Source organism: Etheostoma spectabile, unplaced genomic scaffold (assembly GCF_008692095.1).
Source record: "Etheostoma spectabile isolate EspeVRDwgs_2016 unplaced genomic scaffold, UIUC_Espe_1.0 scaffold351, whole genome shotgun sequence".
NCBI classification, from domain to species: domain Eukaryota; kingdom Metazoa; phylum Chordata; class Actinopteri; order Perciformes; family Percidae; genus Etheostoma; species Etheostoma spectabile.
Genome location: NW_022605590.1, coordinates 219,270 through 230,100, shown reverse-complemented (window position 1 = coordinate 230,100; position 10,831 = coordinate 219,270). Strand labels below are relative to the sequence as shown.

Below are 10,831 nucleotides of genomic sequence, written 5' to 3'. Positions count from 1 at the left end.
ATCCATCTATCTATCCATCCATCCATCCACCCATCCATCCCTCCATCCATCTATTACACCATCCATCCCTCCATCCCTCCATCCATCCATCCACCCATCCATCCATCCATCCATCCATTTGTTTTCAACAAAAAAAGAAGCGAGCTGATCCACTTTTCCAAGTTGATAACCACATTAAATAAGAAAAAAATAATGGGACAACAAGAAATCAAGGGACATGTAGAGTAGATAAAAATAGGTGATTAATTTTGAATAATTGCGAGTTAACTAGGACATTAATGTGATTAATCGCCATTAAATATTTTAATCGTTCGACAGCACTGTATTAAATATGAAGTAAACACTGTGCAGGATGCATAATCGTTGAATAGCGTGAGGATGTGTGAGGTAATTTAGGATATGTGGCAGGGAGGATTTGCCTTAGCTCGACATGTTAAAGGAGCATTTTTACTTTATCGAGGGTAAAATTTAGGCAGAAAACTAACTTTTTTCAGCGTTAAAATGACGAATTATAAAGAGAGTTTCGTAATTTAACTTGGGCCATTCAATTCATGTAATCAATATACGATGCAGGACTCTATAATTAACTTTGAGTTCTCACTGATGCCGGTTGCTGATGCATTTTATATGCCGGCCATGTAGCGGCGCAGTAGCAGTAAAACGTCACCACATTACTCCACAAACCAGCTTTAAAAAAAATCATACCACCTCCTTTTTTTTTTTTAAGCAAATAAAACAACATCTGTGCTAGGGCTGCACAATTAATCGAATTTTAATCGCGATCACGATTTGGACTTCCCACCCAACGAGCAAATTTGAGCGAGATCGAGCATTATTGTTTTATAAAGCATCAATTTTCATTAGACTCGGGTTTTTTGCCACAGCCATCTCACCCGCTCCATAAAGCCGTCTTCTCATGAGCCAGTCAGAGTAGTTCAACTGCACCTCGTGCCGCTAGTTTCTAGATGTAGACGTCCACAGATGACCAGTAGTAAGACGCGTGAGGAAACTCAAACAGATAGCAGTCTGGTAATGACGTACAAGTCTCAAGGTTTACCAGTTTTTACCAGACAGCTCAACACACTTGTGCCCACTTTGTTGTTTTTAATACAACAGCAGTGACCGGCTCGAAGTCGTGCTAGTTAGGCGTCTGTTAGACTGTGTAGCTTTTGGAACGCACGCTGTGCTAATGTCTCGCCAGGGTCCGCTGCGGCGGAGAGTGCTTGGTTTTTATTGGATTGGTTATAATTTTGCGTTACGTGACCCCATGTCGTCGTAGAACGTGGCTAGGTCCGTATGCGTTCTAAGCTCCTCGTTATCATCTATCTCATCCGTCCTACTCTCTCCCTCCTGCCCGCTTCTCCGCGCCCCGCCAGCACACGCCGCAGGTACCCACACTTCTTGATTGTGCTACAGTTTAAATTTTCATTATAACACAGCTGGATAGTTTTTAAGAGGAGGGGCGGACAAACAGGTATTTGATGACCAGTGGTTCTCATGCGGTAACTCTGTTATCGCCGGGGCTGCCGCCCGCGGAAGAAACAGAAGATTAGAGTTGAATGCAGCTACTCAGTTGGTAGAGTAACAGAGTTGTGATACCGGCTGGCTGGAGCCTGGACCTGGACCTGGAAGCATGGACCGTGAGGCCAGATAAGTGGACCCCAATGGCCAAGACCATAAAAGGTTATTTTTTTGTTTTCATGGGCAAATGCAGGCTTCAGTGACGACTACGACGTTTAATACACACGACGTGTGTCTCACGCGTCGACCCGTGCGGACCCGTTCATCATGATCAGCCTCTCTATGTGAGTGAGCGTACCATCAGCACTGCGCCTCTCGCTGTGTATTCGATCCAATTAGGCCTATATGTGACAATTAAATAGGTGTTTGGTTAAAATCAAACAATTATCAGTGAGGAACAATAGCGATCGAAATTTTTGATCAAAAGAACCCGATATATTGCATTTTGGGCCATAATCGTGCTGCCCTAATGCTTCTGCGTCTCATCAGCTGGATACAAATAGTTTTCTCTCGCTTCATTTGTTCGTTCAGGTGCGTTAATAAATGCTTATCATCAGAATAGGTGAAGTGGAGGAGTAGAGTATAGCAACAGCAGTAGTGTGGTTCCCTTGATCAAAAGCTTCTTTGTTCCTAAACCTGCTGACTCTGAAGTCAGTTTTAAAATGATCTAAAAGCACACAGCCCACCCGGCTCAGTCTGACCAGTTTCAGGCGCAACATTTGAAATCTAGCATCGTGGAATATCATGGCTGCCTGGACAATTCACATGCATTCGCGAGTGAATAATACATATAAAGAATGATAAATATAGTTGTAGCTATATCGCAGCCTCAAGTGGGACCCCCACATCAGCCCCTGATCTGCATTTGTGTTCCCCCCCTGGTTCTAAAGCCAGCTACTAAAGTGCACAATGAAGTCACTAGCTGCACGTTTAAATCGTGTGTAAAGTGTGATCTCACATTTTGGTAGTATGTGTTTATATGTTTTTAGAATTTGTTTTTTTCAAATGACTTGAGTTCTTTTTTTGTTTCACATTTTTTTTTTAATTTTTTAAGTACTTTTGATGTCGTCTCTTAAGTTTTTTTTTTGCATTAAAATTTTTGTTTTTTTTTAAAATTCTTTATTCTCTAATTATTATTTTAATAGATTTTTATATTTGTTTTAAAGATTACTTTAGATTCTCTTAATTTTTAAAAAAGATTTTTTAAATACGTTGTATTGCTCTAATTAAAAATTATAAATATTTTAATTTGTTTAATTGTCTGATCCTAATTAAATATTTTAGACTTGATGTCTATTACCTTAATTTGTTTTTAAGACTATATTCTCTTACATGTTTATTTAACATGTTTTGATTCTCTTATTAAAAAAAAAAAAAAAAAAACAAAGAAATTAAATTGATTTGTGACAAATTCCCCCCCCCGAAGCGTGCCGAGCCTAGAGTCCGCTTTTGCTACATAAAAGCTCTCAGAACGTGGGTTCTGTCAGTCCCTAGAGTGTAAGCGGTCGTCTCGAGAAGGAACAGTACGTCGTTTCGGTTGACGATGTAGACGGCTGCATAATCTGCGTGAGATGAGCCCACAGCAGCATTCAGCTGCTGCTGCCGATGATCGATTAGAGAAGGTTTTATAATGTTTCCCGTACCCCAAGGACATGAAATGGGTATTTGGCGGAGGAGGAAGAGAGAGAGAGAGAGAGAGGAGAAGAGAGATGATTAAATTGGTTCTTGATTGTGGAGGGCATTGGTATGAGTACCATGGTTGTTATCTTCCCAGCACTTAGGATAAGCGATCGATAGATGGGAGTAGGAGACTCGTTTATTTGCTGAATTTAAAACATAGCTGAAAATTTTTGCTTTTGAGAAGTAACGTTTTTTTACGTCGTTGTTATAATGGAATTTATCATTTTGAGTTTTTAATTTCCCCTGCTTTGCATTTCTTAATCAAACCCACCACCCCCCATATAAGCGTTAAAGCTTGTTATCACGAACGGGACAGACAAGTGGTTGTTTTGAATTTAGAGTTGCTGCTTGAGGCAATTATTTTAAAAAAAAAAAAAAACAAAAAAAAAAAAACCAAGAGAGTTGAATGTATTTCAACATAAGTGTACAATCAATTTCTCATCTGTTCATCAATATGGAGATTAAACAACACTTTTCACTTGTTTTATTCTATTTTTACGCCGATCACATGTTTTATGCTTCCTTTATCATCGAGATATCTGTGCCCTCGGCTCACACTTAAAAATCTTTAAACCTCATGTTGTCTTCATGTTGTCTTCATGTTGGCCTCATTTCTCATGTTTCTATCGAGTTGTCTTCATTGTCTCTGTGTGCTCTGCTGCCTCATGTGTGCCTGTTTTTCATTGTCGCGGTGCCTCATGCAACATTGTCCTCATTCCATGTTGTCTTCATGCCCGTTGTCCTCATTCTCTGTCCTGTTATCCTCATGTTGTCCCATTCTCAGTTGTTCCAGTCTCATGTTGTCCCATGTGTTCTCTCAGGTTGTCATCAGTTGTTCCTTTGCTGTCCTCATGTTGTCCGCATTGTTTATCATACATGTTGTCCATCATGTGTGTCCTCATTTGTCCCACTGTCTAATGTTGTCTTCAGTGTCTAGTTGAATGTTTCCTCATGTGTATCAGGTTCCTCTGTGTTCTAGTTGTAGCCTGCACTGTGTCCACAGTATTAGCTCAGTTGTCCTTCTGTGTCTTATCATGTTCTTTTCAGCCCAAAATAACATGATTTGATTCCACACCGCTTTGCCCAAGTCAAGATCCTACTTTCATTTAATTTTGGGTCTGATTATTATTTTATAACATTGTAAAAAATACAGGTTGTTGAAATAGTGTTGAAGTAAAAGTTGACATATTCACTCTGTGATTACACAACATCCATTCCTTGTATTAGTCTCCAATAATGTCCTATATTTCGGCTTTCTATCCGACTCAAAACATTAGGTATAACTTTCCTATAACATGAGTGTTTATTGACCATAAGTTCCCAAAAACTGAAATAACAGTCATAAGATTAATAGAGGTTGTTTTTGTTTATTGTGTGTTTTTTTATAATTCTGTTCCTGCTCTTCTTCAGCTATCCTGACATACGCCTCACTATCAGCCAATTACACTGGCAGGTTGGTCATCGACTGGGGTAACTGGGCTAATGAACCAGGATTCTTTGCATAGTAGAACCAGTGTCTTGCATTAGAACCAGTCTTGCAGGTGCCCTGCTGGTTCTGGCCTGAGAGCAAGGCAGGTGAGCGCCAGCTTTTTAACATTCCCTCTGAGTCTCTGCTGGAGGAATATTCCCAGCCATGCAACCGGTTCATATCAAAGCGGAATTATTGGCTATTTTTAGCCCGCTGTTGAAGCTCAGATCACCACTCCTGACTGTGCGGATAGTAGCAATAGAGGGATTTTCACCGGAGTGGAAATAGATTTTTAATTAAAAATAATGTAGGTTTTCAGAGTGTAGTCGCTCGGGGGACACGGAGGTCGGATTCGGAGAGCGTTGGGATGATATAAGGGGAAGATTAATAAAAACACAACTGACAGGAGCTTAGAGAGAAATCTTAATCGCTGAGTCTTCCCCCTTTCCCTTCGCTGTCAGTCACGCTTCATCTTCTCTTTATTATAAATGAATATATAAATATTTAAATATAAATGTATCATATCTCTGCCGGGGGCTCTCTTTGGGCTCCAGCAGAAATCAGTAAGAGTTTAAAATTGATTGGCTTGTGGCGCACTTAGCATTCTATAAACTCCATACTGTGTGTGTGTGTGTGTGTGTGTGTGTGTGTGTGTGTGTGGTGTGTTGTGTTTGGGTTGTGTGTGTGTGTGTGTGTGTGTTGTGTGCTGTGTGTGGGATTGTGTGTGTGTTTTGATTGATTCGTGTGTGTGTGTGTTGTTTTGATGTGAGCGTGTGTGTGTGTGTGGTGTGTTTGATTGTGTCGTAGTGTGTGGGTGTGTGTTTTGATGTGATTCGTTTTCTGTGTTGTGTGTGTGTGTTTGATGTGATCGTATGTGTCTGTGTGTGTGTGTTTTGATGTGATGGCTGTGTGTGGGTGTGTGTTTTGATGTGATTGTCTTGTGTGTGGTGTCGTTGGGCTTGGTGATTGTCTGTGTGTGTGTGTTGTGATTGTGTGTGGTTGTGATGTGATTCATGTTTGTGGGTTGTTTGTGTTGTGTGTGGTGTGTGATGTGATCATGTGTATTTGCAGTTTGTGTGATGGTTGTTGGTGGAAGCATTCTTAAAATTCTTTTTATTAGGATAAACCCTTGCGATTGATCTCCGTTTTTCGAGGGGGAGAGCAGTTACCGCAAAAATGTGTGTGTGTGTGGTGTTGTGGTGTTTTGTTGTGTGTGTGTGTGTGTGTGTGTGTGTGTGTTTGTGTGTGTGTGTGTGTTGTGTGTGTGGGTGTGTGGGTGTGTGGTGTGTGTGTGTGTGTGTGTGTGTGTGTGTGGTGGGGTGGGTGGTGTGGGTGTGGGTGTTTCCTTGCGCAGCTGCACTGTCATGGCAATGGAAACTTCATGTTGAGATCGAGCGGACGGCTCCAATGGAAGATTAATCGTCATCAACGTTGTCATATCGTTGAAGACTGCCTCTGGCCCCGCCTTCAAATCAGATACACTGATGTGATTGGGCAGCAGCTGGCTAAAAGGGCATATTTAAGAGCAGCGCAGCGTACCGATGCCCCGATAACTCAGTTGTGGTGCTAGTGAGAACAAATGGTTACCAGGGGTAATCAAAACAAGCTTAAAGGTCCCATAACATAGTGCCTTTTGGGATCTTTCTATAGGACCTAAGTGTTCCCCTAAACTGTATCGGAAGTCCTTTTCTTTAGATAGACCTTAGTGGTCCATATACTGTATGTGAAGTCTCTTTATATAGGGACCTTAGTGGCCCTTAATACTGGTATTCTGAAGTCTCTTTTAATAGACCTTAGTGTGGTCCTAATACTGTAGCTGAAGGTCCTCTTTAGCTAGACCTTACTTAGGGCGTCCCTAATACGTATCTGAAAGTCTCTTTTATAGACCTTTAGTGGTCCCCTTAACACTGTATCTGAAAGTCTCTTGATATAGCCCTTAGTGGTCCCTAACTGTATCTGAAAGTTCTTTTATATAGACCATTAGTGGTCCCCGGAATACGTATATGAAGTCTATTTATATAGGAACTAGTGGTCCCTGAATACTGTATCTAGTCGCTTATTAGACCATTAGGGTCACCTACTACTGTATCTGAAGTCTCTTTATAGAGACCTTAGTGGTCCCAATTACGTATCTGAAGGCTCTTTGTATAGGACCTTAGGTGGTACCCTAATACTGTATATAAGTCTCTTTGATAGACCCGTAGTGGTCACCTAATACTGATATATGAAGTCTCTTTATAGAGCCGTAGTGGTCCCCTAATACTGGATCTGAAGTTCTCTTTATATAGACCTTAGTGGTCCCCTAATACTGTGTCTGATGTCTCTTTAGATAGACCTTAGTGTCCCTAATACTGTATCTGAAGTATCTTTATATAGACATTAGTGGTCCCCTCATACTGTCTCTGACATCTCTTTATATTAGACCTTAGTGGTCTCCCTAATACTGTATATGAGTCTTCTGTATAAGAGACTCGTGGGTCCTTAATACTGATCTGAAGTCTATCATACAACTCATAATTAATGTTAAATAAACCTCAAAGTGAATGAAATCTCATGCATGGAACTGTAACCCTTTAGTCCTGGTAGTTAGTTGTCAACATTAAATTATATCAGCAATCTTTTGATAATCGATACCCTGGTGGAGTGTTTTTTAATAGAGGGAAAGAAAAGCGGAAGGAAATTATCTGAAAGCCACCAAGTCCCGTTCAGATCCTGTAAAGTGGAGTGTTTTGTCAAGTTGTGTAATTTGGTTAAGTACAACGTCCAGCTTTATTTCCCACTCTTATCCAGGTCCAAGTCAAAACCACGTCATTCAGCTGCTCCTTACTACTTTTACCAGGAAGTCACAGGAGTACAAAAATCTTGACCTTTTTCCCATGATTCTTCTGGGTCGGCGGTGAATCTCATTCTCCCGCATGGGAATGCGGGTTGAGTGGTCATTGGGGTGTGTGTTGTGTTCAGACCCCAGCCGGGTTTTCATGTGTTATATGACACGGTCTACGGGGGGATTAATGAACAATTCCTGCTGCCTCTACGGAGGGGAAATCAACAATTATGATATAAAAACAGGCTTCTGGAGCTTTGACCTTTTGTTTTGTTACATTAGTGATTGGGTTGGCGGATGTCACGGCCACGTTATATCATTCTTAAGGTAAAATAAGTCACCGGCTGGGTTTTTTTTTTTTGTTAGTGTGGCTTGAAGTGGAAGCCGGGGGCTGATGGGTGGTTTTGGTGGTTTTAAACACGGTAATAAAACCAGCGCTCAGAGCAGAGAGGTGTCTGGTGTCGCCTGTGGTTTCTGAGCGTGTTGTGTGTGTTGGTGTTTGTTGTGTTAGGATGGTTTGTGGATGTGTGTCTCATAATGATCGAGGCTGATCGGTGGGTGTGTGATGCACGTGGTTACAGAAGATGTGAGACACACACGTGTGTGTGTGTGTGTGGATCGTGGGTGACGAGGGCACGCTACTAGAGATAAAGGTGACTGAAAAGTGTGAGATGAGGTGGGTGGTGTGGTGTGTGTGTGTGTGTGTGTGGTGTGTGGTGTGGTGTGTGTGTGTGTGTGTGTGTGTTGTGGTGGGTCTGGGTTCAGCGCGCGACGAGAGGAAACACTTTTATTTAGGCTCTTGAGGGTCTCAACTTGATTAGGGTTGGTCAGTTTCCTTTAAAAATTTAAGAACAGACACCGTTTTTAATACTTTCTTTTCCGTTGACACTACACAAACACCCTCTCCCCACAACACACACAACCACACACACCACACACACACACACACACACACACACACAAACCCACACACGTGCCACTACAGCCTGCATCCTAGCCTGTAGTATTAATCTCCCCGGTGGATTTCTGGTTACAGAAACACCAAGATAGGAAAGTGTGTGGCTGTGTGTGTGGTGTGTGTATGTGTGTGTGTGGTTCGTGAATATTTGAGCCTAGACACCACTCCATCCACATGCCTCCTCCCGCCATTCCCTGTGTGGTGGGAAGAGGTGAAACGCAGGGACTCTAACCCCTCTTCATCCCACGGCGCTCACTCCCTTTTGAACTATGGGCAGACCTACCTCCCTCCATAACTACCTATATGCATTTCTTTGGTTTGTTGCTCTTCTCTCGCTGTGTGATCGTCCCCGAGAGTAGGAGGGGGGGGAGGGGAAAGAAGGGAATCGGAAGGGGGAAAGCGGCAACCAAAAGGAAAAGGGAAAATCTCGGAGGAAAAAGGGGGAAATACAAAGGAGGGGGAACTGAGGGTAGGACGGGAAAGTTAGGGGGGGAGGAAAACAAAATAATGGGGGGAACGGGGAAAGGGAGAATAGGGGGGGAAAAATACTAGTAGGGAGATAGGGAAGGGCGGGGGGGAAAGGCGCGAGAAAGTTACGGCGGAACAGGGGGAGGGGGAAAAGCGCAGAAACGCAAAGAAAGCGGGCCACGCTGCTGGGGGGGAAAACGGTTGTGGGGCCACCCCGCTGGCCCCCAGGCCCCACGCGCTGCCTCTTTGTAGTGTTAGAGACTTGATTGTGATTGCCTTTTGTGGGGCAAGTTTCAGCAATACCTAAGCATGACTTCACCTGTGACCACAATCAAGTTGGTCATAAACTAATAAACAGGTCAGCTCTCCTTTGTTTGGGCTTCTGTTTACACAAAATCTGGGTTTTCTCACGCGAAAAAAATAGCTGTTCAAAAATTCCCAAAAGGGGCCCCGTTCCACATGCAGCCCTAACGCTGTTGTTTTTGACAGCTATTTTGCTCTGCATTTAAATTATTCGACTCACGTGCATACTCTCTCCCCACATGGGGCCGATTATATCTTTTCTTCTTTTCATGTGAACATATTTTTATTGGATTTCAACAGGGAACACAAGTTATACATGTTGACATCATGCCTCTAGTAACAGAAATAGATTAGATAAAGGAAAGAGGAGTATGAATATATATTATATACTATAATCTATTATACACGTAAATATTGTAGACAGAATACACATTGTCCATTTTTGTGTGAAGACATTTTATGAACAACAGCATCCATACACCTATTCTTATTCTTCTACTTACATACTAGGACCCCCCCCCCTTCCCCAATTTATAAACAAAATACGTACACACACACACACACACAATCACACTCACATAAAACCAATGTCTGGTGGAGTCATCAGTTCTCGCGGTGGTGTGTTAATTTATACTGCCCTCCACACAACAAGGGTCAAGATAAATAATACCAATCAGTTCAATACGGTAAAACTAACATATTAGATATACACAAAATGTTTGGCTGTTGCAAAAACTTTTCGTTGTGTGATGATGAATGAGAAAGAATAAGATGTCTCCAGTGTTCCATGTTTAGACAGTGCTCGGTTCTGGGGCCGTGTGTCGTCGATACATCTTTAGGAAAGCAACGTTAACTCGGTATCAGTGATGGGATAAAGTATCTCTTTCTGTTTCCTACTGTTGGCTTAAAAGTGTGCGGGGGTCAATGGCGAGGATTAGATTAGAATCAGGGCGTGTTTGGTTAGGTCCATGCAAGTAGGTATTAGTGGGGACAGAAGAGGCCGGTGGGCCGGGCCGGCGCTACTTGGACTCGGGAGGCTGCTGTGTGGCGTGGTAGGCTGTTTGTGTGTGTGTGTGTGGTGTGTTGGGGGGGGTTGGGGGTTTTGGGTAAGATTAATCGAGATACTAGCATGCTGGCAATTACCGTTGCATGCTGTACCGTGGGGGGCAGGCAGAAGGCTGTGGCATAGAGAAAGTGGAAAGAGACAAGAGGAAAAAAAAAAGGCTGGTGACTGAGTAGGGAAGCAAAAGCTCCGTTTTGTAGTGTGATTGACACTGGATCCAAGGCTGTCATCTGGTGTCGTGCGTGTGTGTGTCCTCCCAGTTGTATTGGTTTGTGTTGTTATCAGGGAGAGGGTCTTGATGTTGTGTGAGGTTGTGTGTCTCAGGGAGGAGGTTTGGTGGACAGGGAGTAAGTGTGTTGTGTGTGTCTGTAAGTGAAGTCGTGAGTGTGCATGGGGTGTTTCGGGCGGAGTATCTGAGTGTGTTGTGTGTCGGGAAGTGTGTTGTATGTATGTGTGTGTATGTCAGGGAGATTTAGAAGAGCGTTGTGTGTGTGTGCCAGCGGAGATTGTGTGTGTGTGTGTGTGTGTGTGTGTGTGTTTGGGTGT

General features: G+C 42.7%; 1 protein-coding gene across 1 annotated transcript in view; it reads left to right on the top strand.

The window, feature by feature from the left end:
- Positions 1–10,831, top strand: part of arhgap5 (Rho GTPase activating protein 5) — an 87,156-nt gene that overhangs the window by 30,045 nt on the left and 46,280 nt on the right.